Raw genomic sequence first — 27,191 nt, forward strand, 5'->3', positions numbered from 1 at the left:
ACAGGTAAAAAAAATTCTTTAAATTTAATATAAGTCACTGTACACATATTCAGATTGGCACTATGTACAGAGAATCAGGGTTTGTGAATACTGAGCTGAAGCTTATGAGCTAGGATTGTATTTATTTTCTCTTACTTTGGTTCTTGTGATAAGTGAGTTAAATGTGAAGTCTTAATAATATGGCTATTAATGGTGAGTTTGTCTTTGAATCAGTGTGAAATCCTTAGTATTAAGGCCCACTGGCAGTTTCTTGCTCTCTTTCTCTCATTTTGACTTTCTTTCTGAAATACTAGAATATATTCCAAGCAGTGACACAGTTTACTCTGCATATCCTTTAATTATTTTCAGAGTATCTGGGAAATTAGCCATCTATTTGTAAAACTTATGTAATAGTGATGCTGCAATGCATAGTAGAGAATTAGACAGGCACTTCTGTTTAGTTTTCCAAGTACACCTCCACATAGTATTTCATGGGTATTTCATGAGTGCCAGCATACAGAAATTTGTAGTTTTCCAGCATTTTTTGGTCTTGCTATGTCCACTGCTAAATAGTTTTTGAAAGATTAACAAGCTTGACTTGTATTTTTCAGCTGATATTATGGTAAAGTTATCTGAAAGCTGGGTGTCAGATGTTTGGACAGGGGGCGCAATTTCAGTGTTTGCCCTAGGTGCTATTTTCCCTCTGTCTTCATCACTGGCTGGTTCTCCCTTATATTGGGCATCACACTCCCAACAGTCCTCTCGGTAGGTGACCCAACACAATTGGGGGTGGGCACTCCCTTGGTGAAGGTGGGGAGTGCTCCCCTGGTTTGCCCTGTCTGGCCTTGGTTCCTCCCACAGGGGCTGCATGAACTAGTCCTGTGGTGCCCACCAATTACATCACATGTCCTGCACCCACTGCACCAGGTGATGTGCCACAAATGGCATGCTTTTAGGGTTGCACACAGGGGCCTGGGAGAATCCTGAGAGAACATAGGAAAATAAGAAGCTCCATATACTGATTTAGACCATAGGTCCATCTCACTCAGTATTATCTACACAGACTGGCAGCAGTTTCTCCAAGGTTGCCGGCAGGAATCTCTCTCAGCCCTATCCTGGAGATGACAGGGAGGGAGCATGGAACCTATATGCTCTTCCCAGAGTGGCATATCTTACAGTGCTCACACTTCTAGTCTCCCTTTCATATGCAACCAGGGCAGACCCTGCTTAGCTAAGGGGACAAGTCATGCTTGCTACCACAAGACCAGCTCTCTTCTTCTTAGACTAGCTGAGCCCCTACAGCTTGACTTGTATCACTTTAAATTTTAGAGGAAAATATGTTTATTGAATTATGAGCAATCAAAAAGTGCACTTGGCCTCCCCACACCCCACCAAATGGGAAGTGGTGAAATGGGAATGTTTTGATAAAATTCCCATGAGCAATATAGAAAAAAGAAAAATGTCAGTTACTAATAAAATTATCACATAAATTGAAGTTTAGCATCTCATGAAACATGCTTAGCAATACTGAGGATCATTTAGTTCATGATATATGCCTGTTATGTGCTGCAAATGCTGCTCTATTTTTCTTACAGATAGTTTTTATTATGTGAAGGAAGCTGGAGCCAGTCTGATTTTTTTAAAAAATGATCCTCATAATTATTGCTGATCAAGAAATTTCACTTACAGATGGTAGCAATATTTGTAATTATAATGAGAAAGTTAACTTCAAAAGTGAACTAAAGATATATTTTAATGAGTCCAAGCCATTTCAAGCCAGTGACTCATAGTTCAGGGGAACTATGAAAATAAAGTTGTAAACAATCCATTTCATGTCAATACTTTTAAGAAACAATGGCTCAAATGGCTCACTTTCTCAATTGGCCAGCAGTGCTGCACGTATGAAAGCCAGCCCTGGTGGTGGTTCACAAGAGCACAGATGCTCAACCACTTAAAACAGCCTGCCTTCACTTGTGCAACAGAAGGTAAGTAGTACAGTGCAAATGTGGGTGGACTGTTTTAAGTGATTGCGCAACTGTGGTCTTTTTATGCCTCAGCTATTAGCTGAGAGAAGCCATGGTGTAAGGGTCCAGGTCAGGCACAGGTGAGCAAGTAGGCAGGTAGGTGAGAAGAGGCTGTGCTGGGAGAGGGAGTCCGTATGGCCACTCTGGTGAGTTGTTCCAATTGCCAGGTTGACTCAGAGGAAAAAGTTTTATAGCCCCAGGGAATAGCATGGTTAACTCACCATGCTCAACCCAGCATTGTACCCTAGAGCGCATTCTTGGTTTCTGAGGGTTTCATCCCTCCAGCTTGCTGACAGACCAGGATGTTGGTGGCACAGGAGGTAAAGTGCAAAAAAAAGTGGATGCAGGGAGACCTGGTTCGAGGCTCTCCACCCAGTGTTCTATAACCATGTGATCTGATGAAGCAGCCTTTTATTTGGTGGATTTTGGTTGAATTTCCAAGTGGCTCTCAGCTGACAGATGCTGAGAGCTGCAATTTCCAGGGACAGGGCTGCCATCAGGAGCTGCCCAGACTGGGCACAGGCCCAAGGGCCCATGTCTTTCTAAGGGTCCACTGGTCTAACCCTTGAAGAAGGAGGAGGACTTATATTGTTGCTTATTATTGCCCAGTAAGATTGCCCATTGGGTCCTGTCCTGTGGCAGGCTTATTGGATGGTGGTGGCCAGGAGAAACAGCAGCAGGTCTCTTCCTCCTTTAGTGCATGGTGCTATTTTGGATAGTTGGTTGTGTTAGTGCTGTATATGATTAACTTTTGATGATTTTTAGATTTAGTACCATGTGGTTTTATATTTTAAAAATTGTTTGTTCATATGGGATTTATCTTACAGAATATTTTTTGGTATATGAATTGGAATTACTTTTATAGTGTTCACCTTAAGTGGTGCAGCGGGGAAATGCTTGACTAACAAGCAGGAGGTTGCCTGTTCAGATCCCTGCTGCTACTATATCGGGCAGCAGTGATATAGGAAGATGCTGAAAGGCATCATCTCATACTGCGCGGGAGGAGGCGATGGTAAACCCCTCCTGTATTCTACAAAAGAAAACCTCAGGGCTCTGTTGGTGCCAGGAGTCGAAATTGACTTGACGGGACACTTTACCTTTACCTTTAGCTGAGCGTATCCTGCCCAGCTCCCAGAAGCTTCCCTGTTTACAGCTGCATCTCCAGGCTTGAAGACTGCACTTTTGCTATGATCAGGAGCTGCACCACAATGTGAGCTCCCAGTTTATGTTATACATGGGGACAAGACACTTAGTTGGCAGTAGACTGGTCACCCCTAGATTTGGTCAGCATGTAACACAAATTGCAAAGGGGATTAGCTTCACCCCCCCTCCCTATGTGGGGGCCTGGCTAAGCAGACTCCAGAACAAGCTATTGCACATTATCTGGCATCCAAGGTCATTTTGGACTTAGTATGAACTCTAAAATTCCCTTCATCCTCTCGCAAGAGAGATAACACCTGATGCTAATGAAGCAATTAGGCCAGGAAGGGAAGGCAGATAAGACAAATGCAGCAACAGACTCCTACACAATAGGGACGAGTCAGTGAAGTTTGAAAAGGTGCCCATCGGAACTTTTGTTAGAATTATTTGATAGAATTATTGGGAGAGTCAGTCCCAACACAAGATATTCTTTGGCACACCTGCACACTCTAATTTTCATTACAATCAGCCTTGCAGACAATAGGCGATTAGACACCTTCCTACTCAGGAAGGATGATCAGACACAATGCATTCAATAATAGCCTGTCTGGACTCCCTTATTCAGCAGAGCATGACAACAGCAAAGTTCTCCCAAGGCACATTTTGGGATATAATATCACTGGAGACAGCTGTAGAACATTGCAACAAGTGTGTTCCCCTTACCATACCACTAGGGACTGCACTGCTACATGTATTCCTCTTTCCATTGGGGCCACCCGAGTTGAAATCACTACCTGTGTGGCCAATTTGCTGCCCTCATGCCGAGGCTCAGCTCATTGTGCCTAGTTTTAGACTGGTCCCCCTGCTGATCTATCCAGGTGGCCTCATGCTGGAAATCTCCTAATGAGGAACCCCACTTTCAACCCCTCTGCTTCCCACTTTGCCTGCCTGGATGGACGCTAGTCTCCAGTTGCCCAAGTTGGATCTTTGTGAGGAGGGGTGATATAGCCCCTTGCTCGGCTCCTTCAGGGCTGAATCTATCCTTTCCTCTTATTTCTGAAACCTTACCCCCCATCTTAAAGTAACTCCCTCTAGCCCGCCTGGGAATTTACACATAATTTGGAACTTAAAGCTAAATGTGCCTTACTATAGTCTATTTTTAAACATATCTGTATTGCTTTTATGTTAGGACCACCCAGTAACCTAGTTTATTGCTTTTATTATTTTTCTTCCAATAAACTCCTTTTTGATTTAATTACAACCTCTCTCTCAAGCCGATTTTCTTGAGTTCATATGCTTGCACAAATTAAAACTGCTTGGAACTGCCTCCCCTTTTGAGCTAAATCCCCACATTTGCTTGAACTGGGGGTGCTGGGCCAAACTCCCCCAAGGCAGTTTCATCAACAATAGTCAAGAGTATTGATTATTTATTCATTACTTTTGTACTACTGTTTTAAACAACACATCATCATGACATATATTATGTTAAGATTACTTATAACCTAGTTTTAACATACATAGGTGTTTGCCCTTTTTATATTTATGGAAGTTTTAATTTGTGTGTGTCTGTAAGAAATGGTTATATAATATGTTATAATTTTTTACAGTTGCCTTTGAAGAAGAGCATTATGCTCAAAATGCATCAAGTAATATTGAATAAACCATTCATTGATCCATTTAGCACCCTTGGGAATAAGAACAAAAAAACCCAGCCCTGCTGGATCAGGTCCAAGGCCCATCTAATCCAGCATCCTGTTTCACACAGTGGCCCACCGGATACCGCTGGAAGCCTACAGGCAGGAGTTGAGGGCGTGCCCTCTCGCCTGCTGTTACTCACCTGAAACTGGTACCCAGATGCCTCCTTTGAGGCTGGAGGTGGCCTATAGCCCTCAGACTAGTAGCCGTTGATTGACCTCTCCTCCATTAAGTTATCCAACCCCCTTTTAAAGCCGTCCAGGTTGTTGGCTGTCACCACATCTTGTGGCAGAGAATTCCACAAGTTGATTAAGAGTTGTGTGAATCCCCCTGCCCTTTTCCTTCTTCTATTTTGATTTCCCACATGCCATGGCCTTCTGATGCTGCCAGAGAACAAATCAAAATCATCTTATGAACTGGAGGAGGAGGAGATCTGCTGCTGCTACTCACCATCACCTGGTAAACTTGCCAGGGGACAAGGCCAATAGGGAGGTCTGATGAGAAGTTGTGGGAATCAGCAGCAGGGGATGTCCCCCTCCTTCAACACCACTGCTCTGGCAGCAGCACTGAAGGAGAAGGTCCACTGTCTGGTGTGGCTTCCTAGCACTGTCATAGGGAGGGAGTAGAAGATTAGCAGCTGTGTCATTGTGGCTGCTAGTTCCTGCTTCCCCTCACCCCCACCCTTGATAGTGGCTAGTGCTGGGAAAGCACTGGGAATGATCAGAGAAAGAATCAGTGCATCTGCCCGGTGTGTGCATCCTTTACACTACTGGCGGGGCCCAGCAAGGGCTTTGCCTTGGGGTTCCCGACTACCCGGTAGTAGCCTTCTCCAGAGGCAGTACGATATGGCACATGCACTTAGTACCAGCTGCCTGTATGTACCAACATTATGAGCTAGAAGATAACTCTCAGCAACTGATGAGCTTTTTCCAATCAGCTTCCAAGAAAGCTTGTAGATACCAAGCTATTCTGAATTGTGCCTTGAAGTGTTCTCCCATCACTTATTTCCATGACAAATGCCAATATCCTTTCTGCTACTGATGAACAACAACAAAAATCACATTTGTGAATAAACGTCTTGAAAGCAACAGCTTTGCAAATAATTTTTACAGATCAAGAGGAAAATGAGATGTTATCCAGTTACACAATGCAAGTGCCTTTCATTCCCCCAATAACAGCAGTTTCAGGAGAGGAACAATTTCAAGTGAGGACATAATGTGAAAGGAGAAAGGTTAAATTTGCTTCCTCCTGTGTCACAGACTCCATCCAGTTCAAACTCTTCCACCCTTTAAAACCCTTTAAAGTACCTTTAAAGTACTTTAAGGTAAGGTACCTTTTAAAACAAAGTTGGGAGATTGGTGGCTCTCCCCACTTATGTATCTCTCCCACACATGACTCTGGTTGTTTGTATAAAAGATATGTATGTGACCCTTGCTAATCGAGCAAAGGGGCATCTTTTTAAAGTGGTGATTCTCTTTATTTAGCAGGGGGAGAGCAACTGGCCCTATCCATTCCTAGCACAACCCCCCCTCAAGTGGCTGTTGCTGGTGTCTATAATGTTTCTTTTTTAGATTGTGAGCCCTTTGGGGACAGGAAGCCATTTTTAAATTTATTTATCCATTCTATTTGTATATTTATAAACCACTTTGGGAACTTTTCTTAAATAGTGGTATATAAATATTCATTATATTTGTATTCGTATGTACAAATGTTGGTAAATGCGATTTTCAGACACAGAATGGTGCACAAGCACATTGGCCAAGAATTACAAGTTGGCCAGATTAATAGAGCCAATAAATTATGGACCAGGGCTGAATATACCTAGATTCAAATCCTCATTGGGGTGACCTTAGGTTAGCCACTCTCTCTCAGTCTAACCTATCTCACAGGGTTCTTCTAAGGTTAAAAAGTGGGGTAATCCATGTACACTGCCCTGAATTTTGTGAAAGAAGGCAGAATATAAATTAGGGATGTGTACAAATCAATTTTTAAAATTCGATTTGTGCCTGAATAGAATCACCCCTGATTTGTTTTGTGTCCAAATCTGTCCCCCCAAATACCCCAGATTTGATTTTGATTTGATTTGATCAATTGGGTTTGGATTGATTCAGACCAATTATAAAGGTCCTAGGGCAGGGGTGGGGAACCTTGGCCCTCCAGCTGTTGTTGAACTACCACTCCCATAATCCCCAGCCACATTGTGGCTGATTGATTGCACACCTTCATTTCTTTTGTTCATTTTGACTGTCATTGGACAGTGTGAACTGCCAACTGCCAACTACAAACACCCTCACCTGCAAGGCAGTGGAGTACTCAGTTGTTGTTGGTTTTTTGTTTTTGTTTTGGAATATTGAGGTGTTTAGATTCTTTGGTGTCTAATAACTTTTACTCATAATGAATCCCTGTGAGAAAATGAACACCTTCATTTCTCCAGTTCATTTTGACTGTCATTGGACAGTGCTGACTGTCAACTGCCATGTGTCCACTACACCCCTCCCCACACACACACTGGGGCACTCAATTTCTTTTTTAGGAATTACTGAAGTGTTTAGATGATTTGGTTTCTTCATTACACACATTCACTTCTTCTTTTCATTTTTACCCCACTGCTTTGTGGGTGGGGGTGGGGAATTAGTGTCATCCCATGTACCAACTACCTTTCCCCACAACCTGCAAGCCACTGGGTACTCAGTTTATATTTTAGGAATTTTTGAGGTGTTTAGACTCTTTGTTGTGTAATGAATCCTCATAGGGATTCATTATGAGGAAAGGATATTAGACACCAAAGAGTCTAAACACTTGAAAAAATTCCTGGAACATAAACTGAGTAGTACTCAACTGCCTTGAGGGTGGGAGGGAGGGTGTAGTTGGCACATTGCAGTTGACAGTTGGCACTGTCCAAAGACAGTCAAAATGAATGGAAGAAATGAAGGTGCATAATGAATCCTCATAGGGATTCATTGAGGGAAAGTTATTATACACCAAAGAATCCAAACACTTGAAAAATTGTGACCACACATTTTGCTCCACAACTCCACTTCTACAAGGGCTAGAGTTTAGCTTTTTTTCTTTTTCTTTTTTAATGAAAGCTAGGTATCTGGGGAAATTAATAGGAGGAATCCAAATCTCAAATCAATTTGAATCATATCTGGTCCCACTCGATTTGGATTGGACCCAAATCTAGCCAATGGACTACAGGGGTGATTTGTTCTGTCTCCAAATTGCCCAAATCAGCTAGATTTGGGTACAAATTGATTTGCATCAAAATCAATTTGCATATCCCTAATGTAAATGTGAATAATAATAGTATGAATTAGATCATGATGAATGCTGGCTAGTTCAAGGCCCTGAGATGACTCATCTGTCTGCCTTTCCCAAGCAGCGCTGTCTGTTCACCTGTCAGGTTGCCCCATCTTGGTGAGTGCGATCACCACCATCAGACTGTTTCCTCAATTGTGGTTTGGTTGTTGGCTGGGGCTCCTGGGATAATCTTTTCAAAGTGTGCATCCAGTATTGGGGTGTTTTGAGGATAAAATGTGGTGTTGGTGGGGACTGTGTATGCTACCCTGAGGTTTCAGAGGAAGGGTGAGCTAAACATAAAACAAATAAAAAGCATTGCTCAGAAACTGCAGAGTGTGTAGATTTTGACTGGGATTTGTTCTTGACACCAGGTCTTGCCCAGACCCCAGGGGCTGAATCCTGCCAGCAGGTTTCTAAAAGTGGACTGCTAGGTTTGTCAATTAAGGTAAGCATAGTGTCAAACCTAAGCATCTTTTAAATCAAATAATTATCTCTTTCGTTTAAAAAATAATAATAAATCATAGGATAAGAAAAACATGTATTTTCCATGCAGTCCTAACCAAAAATCTATACATATATGTAACTCCTATCTTACAAAAATAAAGGCTTCTTTCCCCAAGACTGAAACAATTTCCCCATGTAGCATCAGAAAAGTCACTTCTCCCTGATTCTTTCTCCCTGTATGTAAATGGAACAATCACACCTGAGGGGGAAATTTTAATTCATTACTTCTCCAGCCACATCACCTCCTACAGTAGAGTTATCTGCTTTCCACATTATCTGATAATAGTCCTGCTCCCCTTAATGTAGTCAGCTATTCCTTCGATTCTGCTGCTAACTTATTTTTATCCCTTTTCAATGTCACAGCCACTTTTGACATTATTATGCTGACAGGGCGTGTCATTTCCTAACTGAAGCTCATCTTCTTTTTTATATTAACACCCATGTCTCTGGTTTAAATATTAAACTGACTTCTCAACAAGCTTCACGTGGTAAGAACTGGCTATGTTGTAGCTTGTGGTTCAGTGATCATTTCCAAATTATACGCTCCCTCCCCCCACTACTTCCTAGGCCACAGAGCCTTCATTCAAGCTCTTATGCTTCCATTCTATCAACCTCAGGTATGGCGTTACATTTTCCTTTCATAAATTTTGTTGGAACTATACTCAACATTGTTTTTTAAAATTATTATTATTATTATTTCTTGTTTACACAGTCAGACAGGTATTATTGACTGGTTTGTTTTATCCAGACATCGAGTCCTTCCCAAGGACCTGGGATGCCAGAATTTTATTGTCAATGGTTATAGATATCGTCGCAGAATATAGGCTGTTTCCAGTAAAGCTGCTTTTTGTAATTGGCTGATGGTGATTTCTGTGGCCAGTATGGTGTTGAGGTGCTCTTCAAGGTCTTTTGGAACTGCACTCAGGGTGCCAATTACCACTGGGATTATTTTGGTCTTTTTCTGCCACAGCCTTTCAATTTCAATTTGTAGATCTTTGTATTTGGTGATTTTTTCTATTTCTTTTTCTTCTATTCTGCTATCCCCTGGTATTGCTATGTCGATTATTTTAACTTGTTTTTCTTTCTTCTCGACTACAGTTATATCTGGTGTATTGTGTGGCAGATGTTTGTCTGTTTGTAGTCGGAAGTCCCATAATATTTTTAAAGCTTCATTTTCTTCAACTTTTTCAATTGTATGGTCCCACCAATTCTTGGCTACAGGTAGCTTGTATTTTTTGCAGATGTTCCAGTGTATCATCCCTGCTTCCTTGTCATGCCTTTGTTTGTAGTCAGTCTGTGCGATCTTTTTACAACAGCTGATTAGGTGGTCCACGGTTTCATCTGCTTCTTTACAAAGGCGGCACTTGCTGTTTGTGGTGGATTTTTCAACTTTTGCTCTTATTGCATATGTTCTTAGTGCCTGTTCTTGTGGAGCCAGTATTAAACCTCCTGTTTCTTTCTTCAAGTTGCCATTCTTAAGCCATTGCCAGGTCTTGGTGATGTTTGATTTCCCACTTATATTGTGCAAATATTGACCATGCAGGGGCTTATTTTTCCATTTTTCTGTTCGGTTCTTGACTTGTTCTTTCTTGTCGGCCTGCTTTGTTTCATTGGTGTTGAATAGTTTCTCGTTATTGACCATTTGAAGTTCATCTTCTTCACTGTCCCTTATATATTCTGCAAGGCCTCTTTTCTCCTCCTCTACTGTTTGATGGACTTGCAGCATTCCTCTTCCACCTGAGCTGCGAGGGAAGTATAGCCTATCGACATCACTGCGGGGGTGCAGAGCATGATTGATGGTCATGATTTTCCTGGTCTTAACGATCTAGCGCCTCTAGCTCTGCCTGGGTCCAGTCGATTATTCCGGCACTTTATCTGAGTCGATTATTGAACAGTCGATTATTCTTGCACTGTATCTGATAACAGGTATAGCCCAGTTGTTTATGGCTTGTATGGTGTTCCCGCCATTGAGTTAATTTATTATTAATTTATTATTAATTTAATTTATTATTATTATTATTATTATTATTATTATTAGCAATAATTCTCCTCCTCCTCCTCTTTAAACCTTAAAAAAAAGCTTATTATTGCTGAGGTTATCAAGAGCTGGGTGGGTTTTAACCATCTGTGTAACTGTCAGGACCAGGCATAGTTCAAACTGAAAACCTTTTGATTTCCTGGAGCCCTTTGTGGTGAACTACTCAAGGTTTAAGAGTGGAAGAAGAAGGAGCATTACTGTTCTCCTCCCAGCCCAAGGGTCAGTATGGCTCCAGAATGGTTCTGGCCTGGCTATAAATATTTTCAGCTCAGACATGGATCTTTGCCTGGCAACTGTGAGATTCTGGCCTTGCTGTCAGCCTGCCCCCACCACCTTCTCCCTGCCTGACTGTTCCTTTCACAGTCTGCTTGGTTCTCTATCTCCTCCTGCTTAGTGTTTTACCTTACTGCAGCCCTCTCGTTTTTGACTAATTTCTTGGCTCAGCCTATAATGTGCTCTGGACTCTGCTTCCAGATTGACCCTCCATTGAATGTGCTGCAATGGACCATCCAACTTGGGTCTCCCTGTCCTCTTGGGACTCATACTTCAACCTACCACATCTCTACACTTCCACATGCTCAGCTCCCCAGAGCTCAGCACTACCAGTACCTACATTTGGAGTGGAATAACAATGTTGAGGGTGGCCCCAATATGCTAGAGGCACCACTCCTACCAGAGCCATTGCTGCCATTAACCACTTGCCGCTCGCACCGCTCACCTTGCATATGCACCACTCAGCTGCCTATCCTGCCTCCCTTTGCTGGTTGCAGTGCAGTCTAATGACATCACTGTGCTGGTATGAGACAGTGTGGTGAGATCATAAAGTGTGTCGCAGCCAGGAAAGGGAGTCAGGCTGGCAACTGGAGAGGTGGCTGGGGCCAAGAAGGCAGGTTAGCCCCATGCTCATCAGTAGTGGCAGGAGGACATGGAAGGAGGTGGTGGAGGGAGGGTATGGTATGCAACTCTTGGGCACTGGTGGCCCATGTGCCACTGCACCTCCTGGACCCCCTATTGCTATGCTCCTGTATTTTCACATTTTTTCTTTGAATTGCTCTTTCTGGAATGCATTATTGCATTAAAATTCATTTATACTTCCTAGAAGTAGGGATGTGAACGGACCAGTCTGGAGCCTATTCTAAGGGCCTCCAGACCGGTCCAGATCAGGGGCCAGTTCGCTGGTTTGGCACTGGGGGGGTGGACCTTTAAGGGCGGGGGAGGGTGTACTTACCCCTCCCACCGCTTTTCCACCCTCCAGCGCTCCTGGTTTTGTAAGCATTTGGGGCAGCAGGGTACCTTCCTGCTGCTTCTTCCCCTGTTCCTCATCAAAAGGCTTCAAAAGCCTCACTGCGCATGAACACGTCATGCATGCGTGTCATGTCCTGCATCACGTGCGTACACACATTGGGCGTGCGCATGCACAGTGAGGCTTTTGAAGCCTTTTGCTGAGGAACAGGGGAAGGGGTGGCAAGAAGGTACCCTGCCACCCCAAATGCTTAAAAAACCAGAAGCAAAGCGGAATGGAAGAAGGGGCGGCAGGGAGATATCCTGCCGCTCCGTTTACTTAAGAATGTACGTGTGCGCGCACACACAAAAGGCTTCTTAAAGCCTTTTTGCACTGCATGCCGTGATGCCAAGCGGGGGAAGGGGCGGCAGGGAGGTATCCTGCTGCCCCATTACTAAAACAATTGCTGCAGCAGAGCGCCGGAGAAAGGGCACTCAAGGAAATAGTAAGAGCAATTACTCCATAAAATACTGGCACTGGAGGGGGGAAAAGCGGCAGGAGGGGTAAGTAAACCCTCCCGTGCCTTAAAGTAACCCCCCACCCCAGTGCCAGACCGCAGCTCCGTGGTTCCGTGCGCACCCCTATTGTCCACTAAGTTGCTTAACCATTCTTTGCTGGGAACCCTGGTAGCTGTAGTTTTATGAAGGGGGCTAGGAACCTCTAATAATGTTTCACACAATCAAATTAAAATTCCCACAATACTTGGGACGAGCATGACAGCTACACTCACATTATTATTATTATTATTTCTTGTTTACACAGTCAGACAGGTGTTATTGACTGGTTTGTTTTATCCAGACATCGAGTCCTTCCCAAGGACCTGGGATGCCAGAATTTTATTGTCAATTGTTATAGATATCGTCGCAGAATATAGGCTGTTCCCAGTAAAGCTGCTTTTTGTAATTGGCTGATGGTGATTTCTGTGGCCCCTATGGTGTTGAGGTGCTCTTCAAGGTCTTTTGGAACTGCACCCAGGGCGCCCATTACCACTGGGATTATTTTGGTCTTTTTCTGCCACAGCCTTTCCATTTCAATTTGTAGACCTTTGTATTTGGTAGGGATGTGCATAAAACTGGTTCTCCCGGTTCGGTTTGGATCCGAACCGGGTCCGAACCGGACCAGGGTGGTTCAGTTTTGGTTCTGCCAAACCACCCCCGGTCCGGTTCAGATCCAAACCGGTTCGGATCTGAACTGAACTGGTTTGGATCGCAAAAAGTGGCTGGTTTTGAAGGGGACCTTGTGTTCTACCTGCCACCCAAATTTCAAGTCGATTGGACCTTCCTCTGATTTTTTACAATTTTTTTAAAAAATTAATTTTTGCCCATAACTCCCAATGTGGAACACTTAGGGGCAAAAAGCTGGGGTGGGTGGTAGCCACCCATGGGTGTCCTCCACCCCAAAAATCCCAAGGCAATTGGTTGCTCCTGGTATTATTGGTGAATTTTTGAAAATAAAATATTTCCCATTGGCTAGAATGGGGGTTTGGGGCTGCCCCAGACCCACCTCTGTGGGGTGGCAGCACCCCCAAAGTGGGTCTGGGGCCATGGCAAAAATGGCCTCAGTCCCTCCCAGCAATCCCCGGAGAGACAGGAGTGATGGTTCTATTGTTTCTGAGGTATTCTGAGTGTGGATTCTATGATAGCAAATGAGATTTCCAATGAGACACCATGAATCCACTCTTATTTGCTATCACAGAATCCACACTCAGAACACCTCAGAAACAACAGAAGGAGCTGGGGGGTGGTTCTCAAGTAATGCTCCTGTGGGGGGAGCATCAAACTCAATGCAGCCTATTTAGTGACTCTAAATTGCACACAACCAAAACCAGAACCCAGTCGCACCTACACAGAGGTTGAACCCACCCACTGTGACTCTGCCTGCCCAATGCCATGGCAAGCAAGCAGCAGCAAACACTTGATGGCAGCATCATGGATTGAACATCATCATCATATGTGTGTATTGGCCCAGCATGTAGTGGCAGCATCGGAACCCAGGACCCCACTCAGACTGCCCCAGAGGCAAGGAAGCACTCTGGCATGGCATTGGCCCAGCATGTAGTGGCAGCATCCGATCCCCTGACCCCACTCAGACTGCCCCAGAGGCAAGGAAACACTCTGGAAGAAGGCACCTGTTCAAAAACCAACTGCAAGACGCATGCAATGCAACGCAACACACAGCAGCAATTTCTTTATTGGGCATGAAGACACAAGTTACAACCGTACATCTCCTCTCCCTCCTCCCCACACCCAAATGCATTTCAGAATAGGGGTGTCCCTATTTAAAACCGCCAGCTAGGGAGAGAAAGGGGGCAACAAAAGGTGCACAATTGCACACGCACTAACCCCTCTTCTTCCGGTCCTTCTCCTGCCGCTCACTGCTGGTCACGGATACGCCGCCACCAGCCAGCCACCCCGGGCTGTGACACAGGCAGGGCGGCTGCATGAAGCACAGGCAACCGGGGTAGGTCAACGATGGAGGGGCAGAAGTGAGGAGAAAACACTATTTATGTGTTGTTGCTCAACTCACCCCCAAGCAGAGGCAAATGAAATAAAACAACTTTCAAAAGAAAAAAAACCGATGGCGGGGACCTCCAGGTGAGGTCGGAGGTAGGATATACTGTGTGGCTGCAGCTGTGGGAGGAAGAAGAAGTGAAGGGATGAGGAGAGAGAAAGAGAGAGAGAGAGGAAGAAGAGAAGAGGACCTGTAATGTAGCAGCAGGGAGGGGGGATTCGGGTGTGGGAGGACAGCAGCAGCAGCGGTGACGGTCCCAAGAGGGGGAGAGACCACCAGAGGGTGTTTGGGGTGTGTGGTGTGTTTCAGGGGGTCTGGGGGATGTAGCGGGGAGTCAGGAGGGCGAGAGGGGGAGAGACCACCAGAGGGTGTTTGGGGTGTGTGGTGTGTTTCAGGGGGTCTGGGGGATGTAGCGGGGAGTCAGGGGGGCGAGAGGGGGAGAGACCACCAGAGGGTGTTTGGGGTGTGTGGTGTGTTTCAGGGGGTCTGGGGGATGTAGCGGGGAGTCAGGAGGGCGAGAGGGGGAGAGACCACCAGAGGGTGTTTGGGGTGTGTGGTGTGTTTCAGGGGGTCTGGGGGATGTAGCGGGGAGTCCGGGGGGCGAGAGGGGGAGAGACCACCAGAGGGTGTTTGGGGTGTGTGGTGTGTTTCAGGGGGTCTGGGGGATGTAGCGGGGAGTCGGGGGGGCGAGAGGGGGAGAGACCACCAGAGGGTGTTTGGGGTGTGTGGTGTGTTTCGGGGGTCTGGGGGATGTAGTGGGGAGTCAGGAGGGCGAGAGGGGGAGAGACCACCAGAGGGTGTTTGGGGTGTGTGGTGTGTTTCATGGGGTCTGGGGTATGTAGTGGGGAGTCAGGGGGGCGAGAGGGGGAGAGACCAGAGGGCTTGACTTGTTCTTTCTTGTAGGCCTGCTTTGTTTCATTGGTGTTGAATAGTTTCTCGTTCTTGACCATTTGAAGTGCATCTTCTTCACTGTCCTTGATATATTCAAGGCCTCTTTTCTCCTCCTCTACTGTTTGATGGACTTGCAGCATTCCTCTTCCACCTGAGCTGCGAGGGAGGTATAGCCTATCTACAGCACTGCAGGGGTGCAGAGCATGATTGATGGTCATGATTTTCCTGGTCTTACTATCCAGCGTCTCTAGATCAGCCTGGGTCCAGTCTATTATTCCTGCGGTGTATCTGATAACAGGTATAGCCCAGGTGTTTATGGCTTGTATGGTGTTCCCGCCATTGAGTTTGGACTTGAGGATTTTTCTAACTCTCCTGATGTATTCACTTCCCATTTTTCTTTTAACTTTAGTGTGTGCGATGTTATCAGCCTGGAGAATGCCCAAGTATTTGTAATGTTCTTTCTCTTCCAGGTTCTTGATCTTACTTCCATTTGGCAGTTCTATTCCTTCTGTTTTTCTTATTTTCCCTCTGTTCATTATTAATGCAGCACACTTGTCTAGTCCAAACTCCATTGCTATATCGCTACTGAATATACGGACAGTGCTTAGCAGTGATTCGATTTCTGACTGGGACTTTGCATAAAACTTCAGTTCGTCCATGTACAGCAGACTTGATGTTTTAGATTTTTGGTATCCGAGGCTTATTTTGTTTAGTATTTGTGAAAGTGGGGTCATGCCGATTACAAATAACCGAGGGGATAGTGAGTCCCCTCAGAAAATGCCTCTTCTAATGCTAAATTGTCCAAGTGCCTCGCCATTGATTGTTAACTGTGTACTCCACATGCTCATTGCTTTTTTAAATAAATATCTGAATGTTTTTGCTGACACCAGTTGTTTCTAAACATTTTAGTATCCATGTGTGAGGCAATGAATCGAAGGCTTTCTTGTAGTCAATCCATGCAACACTTAGATTGGTTTTTCTTCTCTTGCAGTTTTCTAAAATCATTTTGTCAATCAGCAACTGGTCTTTTGTGCCTCTGGTGTTCGGGCAATTTCCTTTCTGTTCAACTGGAAGCTGTTTGTTAGTTAATAAGTGTTGCATCACTTCATCTGCTATTATTCCAGTTAATAATTTGAACATGGTTGGCAGGCAGGTGATCGGTCTATAATTACTTGGAACTGCACCTTTTGCTGGGTCTTTCATGATGAGATGAGTTTTCCCAGTTGTTAGCCATTGTTCAATATCACCTCCTTGCAAAATGTGACTGAACTGTTTTGATAGTTGTTTATGAAGGCTTGTTAGGTGTTTAAGCCAAAAGCCATGCAGTTCATCGTCGCCTGGCACAGTCCAATTTCTAATTTTCTTTGCTCTTTCACTTATTAATTCTGGTGTTATTATTAGATCTTGCATTTGTTGATTACATTTTTTGACCTCTTTCATCTAGCCTGCTTTTTTATTATAATCTATTGGATTGTCCCATAATTTCTCCCAGAATTGCACTGTTTCTTCTTTATTTGGTGTTTCTAGGTTTCTTGCAGTTTCTCCTTCTATGCTTTGGTAGAAACGTCTCTGATTCGACTGGAATTGGAGATTCTGCCTGTGTCGTGTAATTCTGGCTTCATACCTGCTAATCTTCTTTGACACTGCTGTTATTTGCTGCTTTATTATTTCCAGGACTTCTCTAATTTTCCTTGAATCTAGGTGGTATTTTTGGATCAGATACTGCTTGGTGTTTTCATTCTTCAGCTTCTTGTCTTTCATATCTTTCAATTTACTAGCATCTGATCTAAGCCTGGAGATTTTATTTTCTAATCTAATCTTCCATTTAGGTGAAGTACTGCTTTCTTTTTTTACAGGTCCACTGATCTTATATCCGAGCTCTTGTGTTGTTATTGTTGCTGCACTGTACATTAGTTGGTTTGTTTCTTGCAAATTCTTGGTTGTTATCTCTGCAAGTGCAGCACTGACATCTTTTAATGCCTGAGCAAGTTGTTTTTTGGCAACTGTTTTTAGAGCTGGAAGTCGAACCCTGGTGGTTGCTTGGTTCATGTGCTCAGTTATTTTTTGCTTTAGTTCTTGTTGCTTTTCTGTTAAACGGCATTTGGGTTTTTGAGGTGAAGGCAAAGGGGTGGTTGCCTGGTTTTGATTTTGAAACAGTTCAGTAACAGTGGCATCCTCGATTTCCAACACCTCCTCCACCTGCGCCTGAGCAACTTCTTCAATTGATGGTAATTCTTCTTCCATATCTTGAGCCTGTGTTGCTCTTTGCAGTTCTTCCAGCTCAACTCCTGTGAATATTTTATTTCTTATTATGTATCTTCTCTGGTCTGCTAGCCTTTGTTCTGTTATTTCTGTATCTGGATGCTTCTCTTTCCAAATTTGGTACATTCTTTTTAAATAACCTCTTCTAGTTGGACTAGACTTGTAATAGCAGATCATTATTTCCTTCTTGGCATTTTTCGTATTTTTTTTTTCCGGTTAAGCGATGTTTCTTCCAGTAACTTTGCTGTCTTCAGCCCTGGTTGCTCAACTGATGATTCTGAGTCCTGTTGCCCACTTGCCACCAGATGTCCTGGGACTATAGCACCTGGCGTGGTCCTTGTTGACCTGGGCGACGACCGATCTGGTATAGATTTATTAAAGTTATGTCTCACCATATTGTTGATGGGAGAGGCACTCTTCGTCTGGCTCCTCTGGTGAGACCTGTCCAGTATGGTTGGACCTCTGGCATAGCTCTCACCTTCCTCAGAGCACACAAGCCCCACAACCACACCAAGGTAGTGCCTCACTGGGGGTTGTTGTTATTATTATTATTGTTATGTTTTTATACTGCCTCACCCAGATGGCTCTAGGAAGTTCACAAATACTAAAAAACAAATTTTAAGAACCCCCAAATCATTTAAAATCATTTAAATGTTTAAATGATTTAAAATCATTTCTAAAGGCCAGGCTAAAATGATGTTTTTAGGGCTCTTTTAAAGTCTGCTAAAACTCTTAAGCCTCTAATAAATTCCTGCTAACTTGGCAAAGAGGCACCTTTTAATTCGATTATTCTCTTTATTTAGCAGGGGGAGAGTAACTGGCCCTATCCACTCCAGCACAGTACCTCCAGTGACTGTTGCTGGTGTCTATATTACATTTATTTTTAGATTGTGAGCCCTTTGGGGACAGGAACCCAGCTTATTTATTTATTATTTCTCTGTGTAAACTGCCCTGAGCCCTTTTTGGAAGGGCGGTATAGAAATCAAATAAATAAAACAAACAAATAAAATAAACAATATTCACAGGGAGTGCATTCCAGAGCCCAGGAGCAGCTACAGAGAAGACCCAGTCCCGAGCTGCTGCAAGGCAAGCTGGTAACAGCCAGAGATGGAGTGGGGATCATACTGAAGAAAATGCTCTACCAGGAAACCTGGTCCTAATAATTATAAATTATGTACAAAATGATTATAAGTTGGTTGTGTAAATATCTAGTCAACCTATATCAGGAGTAATTACTTGTCCAAATTGACCCTCCTGATGGGTGAGCCTCATGAGTCATGAGTGTGCTTCTGCTTCTTGCCTTGGATTAACTCAGAAATTATCCAATTTCTCTCCTCCACCTGCATCACCAAACAGAAACAAATGAGATCATTTTTAGATCAGATTTTAGGCTTGGAAAACAACCCTCCTCACCCAACCTCTCTAACAGTTCCTCCTAAAATGTACTCTGCCCCATTCCTTTACTTCCCTGTCCATGTGGGAGCAGCAGCAAAGGCACTGTGCCGGGTGTGAAGAGGGTTTTCCCTCCTCTACTCCAGTGGGCTGCTCTGAAGTGCAGCAGAAGGAGATAAGTGAAAGCCCTTGGAATTTGGAAGCTTCCCAAGGGCTACTGCAATTGCAAAAAAACCCCAACCAAAACACCGACATACAAATCCCTCCCCACACCCTCTATGTACCACAGATTTAAAAAGGGCTGGGGAGAGGGTATTTGGGGGGCTGGTAGGCTGGCAGGATGTCAGGGAGGGGAAAAGAGATGCTAGTAGAATTATCCAAATCTGACCCTGGGGAAACAAAAAGAGTTAAGGGCTTTAAAGGTTCACCTCTCATTTGAGGTACACGTGATAAGCCCTTAAACTTCTTCTTCAAGCCTGAACTTGGAGAGGTTTGCTGCACCCCTAATTACATATTGCAAATGGGGGGGGGGAGTTGTTACCACTCAGTTTACTAAGGCCTCAATCAAGTGGGATTTGTTTGAAAAGAAAACTACTACCTTTCCCCCTTTCATGCATATTATGCCACATTGTCAATTAATTTTGAAACTCTCCAAAGCTTCAAAATGTACCATTGAAGGCGGCTCTGGAAAAGAAACTCTTCAAACTCTGCTGTAGGTAGTTCTGGGTTCCTGGATTATGACTCATGACGTATGTGTGGAAAGGGGAAGTGATTTGAACCAAGTGTCTCAGTAGAGGGGAAGCTGCCTGGGACTTGACACTGCAAAATCAGACTTGATTGAGTCCCACTTGTTCCAATGGCAGAAATGTGTGTGATTGATTAAAGCCATCTGATTAAAAGTGATTCACTTTGGCTTGATAGTTTCCCTGGATTTGTCTTTGAAAGGCCCATGGGGATGATCTAGCCCAGGCCTGCTCAACACAGGCCCCCCAGCTGTTTTTGGACTACAACTCCCATAATCCCCAGGCACGGTGGCCAATAAACAGGGATTATGGGAGTTGTAGGCCAACATCTGTAGGAGGGCCAAAGTTGAGCAGCCCTGATCTAGCCTCTTCTGTACATGCATTGCAGATTATGTATATGTGCTATCACAGAATGCATTGTAAGCTTTGCTTTCCCCTTCCATTCCAGTGTTCTGTCAGATATGCTCCTGCTGTGCACTGAAATGCAGCCAGCCATGCTGGTAAGACAAGTCCCTGAGACATGAGATTGTAGAGTTACAGCCTATTCCAGGGTTTCTTAACCTTGGGCCCCCAGATGCTGTTGGACTACAACTCCCAGAATCCCCAGCCACAAAGGGATTCTGGGAGTTGTAGTCCAACAACGTCTGGGGGGGACCAAGGTTAAGAAACCCTGATCTATTCTATGAAAAGCCCCTCCACACTATACTCTTCGCATTTATAAGTGACTGATTTGTGAAATATTGCTCAGCCTCCATTTACCATCTGTAAATGTGTGTGTATGTGTGCTGTGAAAGGTAACCTGATTCATAAAGTGCTTTGCAAAGTAAAAATACAATATATAATAGATGATATAGAGGCTATTCCCACGATCAGGCAAAATTGGGCTAGGGGAGCCTAGCCTGATTTCTCCTGACCATGAGAACCACCGGGCTTGCAGGCGAGCCCGGTGGCCTCCAGGCGGTTAACTCGCCAAACTACCCCTACCCTTAAACCGGGTTTGCGGAGTGAGCACTCCGCAAGCCCCGTTTTTAAAATTGTGAATAGCCATGCCACAGCGCCGCGCTGCGGCTACTCACGAGGAGACCCCTGACCGGGAGGCTGAAAAGCAGCCTCCTGGCTCGGGGGTCTCTCCAGCATGCCCTGCGCACTCGCTGGCTATGTAACAGAGCCCGCAGTTGTGTGGGCAGCCAATCTGGCCAACCAGGGCTGCCGCCCTGCTCATGTGCGGGGAGAGCGAGCTAAGCCCGCTCTCCTCGCTAACCCCCTAGAGGCTCTTCTCATGGATCATGACAAGAGCGTCATAGAATAGCTGCAGTGCACTATAGTGAAGCACCAGGATCGCTATCCCCTTAAATTCGTTTTCAAGCAGTGGCCTGGGATAGTTACTGTCTCTCTGTGTTACTGTTTACTCTAAATGAAGCCCGCACAATTTATGAACCACCAAGCAAATTGCCATCTGCCAGCCATGTTTTGTGGCCTGCTCAGTCTTTGGCAACCCATCCTCTGCTATTTGCCAGAGTCCAGCCAGACAGCAAAGGAGGAGTCCCAAACTCAGCAAAAGTTCTGTGTGACTAAGTCCCACTGGAATGAATAGAATGAATAAAATGTGTGAGTCACTAATTTAAACCTTGCTTTTGATGGATCATGACCAATTTTAGTAGAATCAGGGCTGGGATGTTTACTGAACAGTCCTTGGTGGGCTGTGTTCAGCATAGCACATCATAAGTGCTGCTCCTAACACTTACATGCATAAAGTGCATAATGCTGTACATTTAATATTAATGCCTGCTGCAGTCTATACACATGTGTCTACATTGCTTTTCTGCCTAGCTGTAATTAATTTGGAATGCCTGCTCTGCCACTCCACATAAGGTGACACATTTGGCTTCACTGTGCTGATTTAGTAAGCAGTCTAATTTGCTCATGAAACTGGCATCGCTGCCTTCTGCTTTCAGGAGCATTATCCGTCTTAAACAGGACATGAACAACAACAACAAGGAAAAAGCCAAACTAAGAGAATGATTCTACCTTGAAAGACAATGCCACATAAATGTGTCTCTCCGCATCTGCAGTTTGGCGACAGCAACAAAGAAATGTAAAACAAGATTCCTGAAACTGGTACCGGCTTGTAAAATCTTGTTAAATCATGCTTTAAAAAAAAATATACACCAATGCCCACATTAGAAACTACAGGGCATTTTTTTATTGCTTCCTTTTCTATGGCCCCAGTAGGCATATGCTTTTCTTTTCTTTTCTTTTTTAATTCGTCCTTTCCCCTGCTTTTTCAAAATGCACTCATTGAACTCTTGGCAATTAGTGTAATTGAAATTTATTGACAATGTGGCAGTCTTCTAAAGCTTCATTGTTCTGAGTGCTTAGCGCATAGGACCATTGAAGAGTGCCATGGCAGTGTCAGACGGCGCATAGCTTGCTCAATTATATCAATGGACCAGTGACTGCCAAAGGTTCCTTTGGGGGTATGAATGTTACTTAGTGATAAGAGCCTCTAGAAACAGAATCCCTGGGCCCCATCTCTAGTGGGAGATGGAAATGAAATATGTATTTCTCTGCTGTGGAAAATTAATGTAATTGGCTCTCTTAAAAAGCTTTGACAAGTTGACCTGTTTGAAATCTGAGGAGGGCTTATACTGCGGTATCACATTATCTCCAACATAAACCCCCTACTCTGATGGGGAAAAGGGGAAAGATAAATGGAATTTGGATAGTAATATTAAACTTTAGTGCCATGGACCACATTAGTACATGCTCTTCCCTCCCACCCCTGCACCATGTCTAGCTTCAGAATAAATTCTTATAGAAATTTTACCCTTTCACATTATCATCTGTCTTTCTGTTTTCTTTATAAGGGGACAATAGGGAAATAAATTGTTTGGGAATGAGGTCTCTGCTGTTCTAACTCTCTTTTAAGGTATGGCTGCAGCCCTCTCTTGAAACCACTTTCTTCAAAGATATCCTATTGGCTTCAAGGGCACCAGCATTCAGCAAGTGGTTTGAGGACTGCAGAAAGTAAGGACTTTCACACAACCAAGAACCTGAAGGTAGGTGGCATTAAACCCCGCTTTTTCTGCCCGTGATAACCCAGGGGATGCCTGCCTACCCAGCTCATTCAAATGTAGGAAGCCAAACTTCTTTATCTTTTTTTTTTTTAAAACCAAAGTAGGATGAAAATAGCAGCTGCCCTACTTTGGCCTGCTGATCATGTGTTGAAATCCTTGTTTTAAGCAGTCTGCGGCAGCCAGCGGCCATGTTTGTCAGAGAGTTCTATGGCTTGAGGGGCCAGTCAGAGGAGAGCTGCTGGTGTACTGAGTGCTGTCTCACTACTGGGAGCACAATGCATTGTGGGATATCACCCTCAATCCTTGGAGGACTTGGCTCCAGGAAAAAATAATGAAACCCACAGTTGCTGTGTTCGTGCATAGGGTGAGTTAGCAGAACCAAACAGAGAGCTGGGTCTCATGATCAGTGAGACTTGGTTTGTGCAGCAGAGTAAGGAAAGCGGGCTAAGCCCGCTCTCCCCACAGACAATCAGGGAGGGAGCCCTGGGCGGCCAGATCGGCTACCCACATGATTGCCGGCTCCATGACAGAGCCAGCGGGGGCTGGTGGGAGCGGGGGACCGATTGGTCCCCGGAAGCTCCAGCATGCTCTGTGCAAGCGCACAGGGAATGCTGGCGAGACCCCCAGAGCTAGGAGGCAGCTTTTTGCCTCCCCTCTGGGGATCTCCTCGTGAGTAGCCATGGCGCGGAGCCGATTTTTAAAACCAGGTTTGCGGAGTGCTCGCTGGTTTAAGGGCAGGGGTAGTTAGGTGGGTTACCCACCTAGGAACCAACGGGCTCATGGCCAAGCCCGGTGGGTCACACAATGGGACGAAATTGGGCTAGTGTGAATAGAGGCTCTGTTCATCGGCCTGGAATGGGGTAGAAACACTTCCTTCCCCCAAACCACCCCCAAATGACTGTGTGAAAGATCTTAGTGTGTATAATAGGTTCATAAACATACATTACATTCAGTTACACATGAAAATCTCCCTTCTGCCAAGGAGCACAAGATGGTGGCTCAACTTCACCAAGCGTGGTAGGTTTGGCAAAGAGAGATGGACTTCTCCAAGGACACTTGCAGGGAGCTGCATAGCAGAAGGCCACTCTGCATTTTATAGTGGCAGGAATGCTCGCTACAATTCATTCATTCATTCATTCATTTATTCATTCGATTTCTATACTGCCCTTCCAAAAATGGCTCAGGGCGGTTTACACAGAAAAATAATAAATAAATAAATACAATTGAACCAGTCTCAGTAGGGAACACAGGAAGTGTGAAGGGGAGATGTGACTTCCCATTGCATCCCAACTATATGTCCCTGAATGTACAGACACACAACTTTCCTCTCATGGTAAATACAGCCAATGCACCTGCCACTATGAAGCACCTGTTGATTTTTAAGGCCGATTTGAAGCTACGTATCCCACAACTGTGGACAACATTCTAGCCTTTGAAACACACTGGATCAGTTTGGATGAGATGCCTGCCCACACATATGGTAAGGATGGGATTGCGCCAAGAATGAGTTTTCCATGACATCAGTGGAGAATTTCCCAATATGTTCTTGGCAATGTCCCTATATTGTGCGAGGAGGCTTTCATCTGTATCACCTGTCTACCCACTCCCAATACTTGTTCAAACATGAGATAAAGGGACATGTTGAGACCATGTCAGAGTACCTTCTACTGACATCACAGTGGGTATTCTCTCGGCGCAAACCTATCCTTATCATGTCTACTCACAGACATTTTGTCCCATCAGCCCACTTGCAGTATTTTTAACCCAACATACAGGCCTTAGTGACATACATCACTTTTCAGTTAAGATGCCCTAGTTGGGCTACGTTGGTTCTTTGATCTACAGCTATTAAAACTCTTCTCCCTGAAGATTTAGAACTCCTTAAAAGTTTCTGTTCTCTCTTCCCCCACTGTTCCACACTGCAGTCAGTGCTGCTGCCACCCAGTGCTTCTACAAAATAGGCATGTTTTGTAGACTACTCCACAGGAATTACATTTTTCATTCTGTGTGATACACTTAATAATAGCAAAGAGAAAAATATATATGCTGCACACCTGGAATACATTTTTTCGGTGAGAATAAATTTTGCTAAAATTTCTGCAGATTTTTTTTTTAAATTATCAGATGTTTACATGAACACTTTGCCAAATACATGAACATTTCACCCATTTCCAGTATCTCTGCTGAAGAAGCCAAGTGCTTGCTTGGAGATGGTATCTCCCCATAGCCTTCATGCTGCTGTATACAGCAAAGACCCAGTCCTAATAAAACATCTATTCAAGTGGCAAACCTTCCATCTTCACTTCCAACTTAGGTACTTTTCTGAACTCCCTAGACCATGTTTCTCCCCCTTTTTCAAAGCAACTGCAGTGCTGATCTTCAAATGTAAAACTAATATTTGATACATCATTGCATTACTTACATCTTTTTTTTTTTTTTTGGCCTTTTGGTAGGAATGTCTGCAGATGCTCTGCATATGAACAGCTTGCGAGCATTGTCCTCTGCTTTGTAAAGACTCCATCAATGCACCCAAGAGACAGACATAAGTGTCTTGAATCACCATGAACTAATGTAGAGATGCAATTATTTTAAATGCTCCTCCTAGGGACTCTCTTGGTAAAGTTGTTTTTTTTAAAAAAAAACCCTCATGCATAAAATATAATGCCCATGTACACTAAACATCTTATCAATTGAAGGAGGATTGCAATGATAAAGGATTAAAAAAGCTTGATTTTAAGATGTGGTTCAAATGTACCTAATAATTGTATTAGCACGTAAAGAAAATAAAAGGACAGCAAAATATGTATTATTGTTAGATCTGTTGCAATGTATTCCAACACTCATTAAGGTTACTCCTTATCTGTGAGTAAGATTACTATATTACTCATTACTGTAATTTAAAAAAACACACGTTTTCAGGGGTCCTATTGAGCGGTGGTCAGCAACTTGACTGGCTAGCAGATGGAGGCATTACTGCTGTCCCTCACTCCTGCTGACCCCCTGCTAACAAGGCAAAGGTGCACATTTTAAAGTAGTGGCTGCCTTAAATTTAGCATGGAGAGAGCAAGTGTCCCTAGTCTACCTGCCTCACAAGATCTTTGGGAAGGGCTGTGTTCTGTCATGCATTCAGGGCAGAGTCTTTTCTGTGATTGCCTTCAGATTATGGAATTCCCTCCCAGAGAAGAACCTCACTGCCCCCTCTCTTATGGTTCTTCAGAGGCTTAAAAACTGCCCCCTTCAGAAGAGTTTTTGGGCAATATGTTCTCAAGTTACTGCTGCCTGTCTGCTCTACTGTTGTTAATTTTATTAGCTGCAGTGTTTATTGCTTGCTATTTTATATTGTTCATGCATTTTAGTTATACAGTGTCCCTTCCAGTGACTGTTGCTGTTGTCTCCACTGTGTTTCGTTTTAGACCATGAGTTTTTCTGGGGTAGGGAATCATCTTCTCATTCCTTTTGTTTGGTAAACTGCATGGTGAATTTTTTAAAAAGCGTACAAAAACACAAATGTACTTAATAAAAATAAAAATATAAACAACAACAACAGCAATGCTGCCTTACATACTGCACTGTAAGCCACTCACTCAGAAGGGATGTGGGCTCACTGACTCCACGGCATTCACCACTCATAGGAACATAGGAAGCTGCCATCTACTGAGTCAGACCATTGGTCTATCTAGCTCAGTATGGTCTTCACAGACTGGCAGCGGCTTCTTCAAGGTTGCAGGCAGGAATCTCTCTCAGCCCTATCTTGGAGATGCTTAAGAAGGTTAGTCACAGTCTACTTCAACACAGTATATCCAGCATTGTTTCAAGGAAATCAACTCACCCAGCATGTTAAATATTATTATTATTAAGTTTCTATAGCACCCTTCCAAAAATGACTGAGGGCGGTTCACCCAGATAAATAATAAATAAATAAGATGGATACATCTTAAAGCAGCAACTCCTTTGCTGCTGTTAGCACAGTTGTGAGAGGCTCCATATGAACAATGCTGTGAGGCTCCATATGAATATTGCGCCTGACTCCCAGCATTTTCAAGCTCCACCTCTTGGTTTTTCTCAAACGGACCCTTGTTACGCCTTAATTGGGGATGTGTCCGAATTGATCCTCTCCCCAACCCTTGTAAATCTCCATTTGAATGTTAGTTACAAATCTAGGCGACACAACAACCCTTCTCTCTGGCATGCTAGTGTTTGACATGCAGATATTTTGACAATGTGTATAATGGAGTCCCCACCTGCAGTCTGATGTGGTGCACTTGAAACATAGATTTACCACCTCAGTGAGAAATAGGTAATCGTTTAACAACCTATTAATAACATATGAAGAGCCCTGCTGGATCATATCAA

The 27,191-nt window shown here is 44.0% G+C and overlaps 1 long non-coding RNA gene across 2 annotated transcripts in view; it reads left to right on the forward strand.

Annotated features, from left to right (window-relative positions):
• Positions 1-25,431, forward strand: part of LOC128325216 (uncharacterized) — a 47,033-nt gene extending 21,602 nt beyond the window's left edge. Inside the window, exons 3-7 of one of the 2 annotated variants that reach the window (XR_008307311.1) lie at positions 8,510-8,583; positions 20,210-20,261; positions 21,717-21,879; positions 22,691-22,820; positions 25,292-25,431. This is a non-coding gene — a long non-coding RNA (uncharacterized LOC128325216). The remainder of the gene's footprint in view (positions 1-8,509; positions 8,584-20,209; positions 20,262-21,716; positions 21,880-22,690; positions 22,821-25,291) is intronic. The other variant, XR_008307312.1, reaches the window with a different exon arrangement.
• The last annotated feature ends 1,760 nt before the right edge of the window (positions 25,432-27,191 follow it).

Source organism: Hemicordylus capensis, chromosome 4, assembly GCF_027244095.1.
Source record: "Hemicordylus capensis ecotype Gifberg chromosome 4, rHemCap1.1.pri, whole genome shotgun sequence".
Lineage (NCBI taxonomy): Eukaryota > Metazoa > Chordata > Lepidosauria > Squamata > Cordylidae > Hemicordylus > Hemicordylus capensis.